We start from the raw sequence: 1,335 nt of genomic DNA, 5'->3' as shown, positions 1-1,335 counted from the left end.
AACCTCATTGAGCAGTGCATGAAAAAACAATTTAGCCTTGTTTTTTTCTTTAAATAAACCATGAGGTCATTTTTTTTTTTTTTTTTAACATTTGCAATAAAGAGTCACGACAGCAGAAACCCTGAAATGTATTTCTTTTAATTTAATTCAAAATAAATACTACCACGGCAACGCAAGTCCACTACTGGGTTCTTGCCCTAATGTTTTGGTAAGAAAACAAACAAGCAAACAATCAAAAAAAGACAAATAAAAAAAGAAAAGACTTCAGTTAATCCATCATCATCATCATCATCATCATCATCCATTTTCATCCTTCAGCGACTTTAAGAGGTGCCTTTTTGTTTTTTTTTTGTTTTTTTTTACGACATACAAGGTAACACGGCCTAGGTATGACAAATCAAATAAAACAATACTATGTACACAAAAAAAAAAAAAAAAAAAAAGAGGAAAAGCTGGGCGGGGAGAGCGGGGGATGATGGGATTGGACCTGATGAAACCAGCACTGCAAAAAACAAAAACAAAAAAATAAATAAAACCCTTCCATGGTCCCACATTTTAAAATCCTTTTTAAAACGAGGGGAACAGTAACGACAGTGCAGACTCCACAGGTTCAGTCACGTCCTCTCACAGAAAGGACCACGGGGTGGGGGTGGGGGTGGGGGTTGTCTCCATGGAAACATCCTCCGTGGACGATGAAAAGTCGGAAGGGTCGAGTCTTTGACGCCGTCTGTATTTCTTCTTCTTCTTCTTCTTTTTTTTATGTTTTCTTTTTCTTAAATGCAGTTTATGAATCGTTTGTTGTTGTTGTTTTTTTCGGTCTCTATTCTCATCTGCAAGCTCGAAGTACAGTCACACAGAAAAAAAAAAGGGGGCTTGCTGTCTGTCCAGATGCCACAAAAGACCCCCCCCCCCCCCCCCCCAACAAAAACCAAACAGAAAAAAGAAGGCATTGCATATTTACATCAAGAAGTTTGGGGCGACTCGACTTTTTTTCTGGCAGTCCTCACTGTCTTCGTACACGAGTGTCTCACGGCTCAGTTTTCTCCTGATCTGTGACATGATTAGTGATTTATTGATAACCTCTGTTAAACGTACGTGTGTGTGTGTGTGTGTGTGTGTGTGTGTGTTGTTAAATAAATGTAATATCTCGTATAATACCAGGACACGACCCTAGCATCTAAGCCTCGTTTCTGTGATAAATACTCTTTGCTCTGATCTATCGTCTAAAAAGCATTTTGTCTCTATGTGGTGTGTGTGTGTGTGTGTGTGTGTGTGTGTGTGTGTGTGTGTGTGTGTGTGTGTGTGGTGGGTGTGTGCGCGCGTGCGTGCGTGCGT

This window comes from Etheostoma spectabile, chromosome 5 (genome assembly GCF_008692095.1).
Source record: "Etheostoma spectabile isolate EspeVRDwgs_2016 chromosome 5, UIUC_Espe_1.0, whole genome shotgun sequence".
In the NCBI taxonomy this organism is placed as follows: domain Eukaryota; kingdom Metazoa; phylum Chordata; class Actinopteri; order Perciformes; family Percidae; genus Etheostoma; species Etheostoma spectabile.
Note: the sequence above shows the minus strand (reverse complement) of the source record.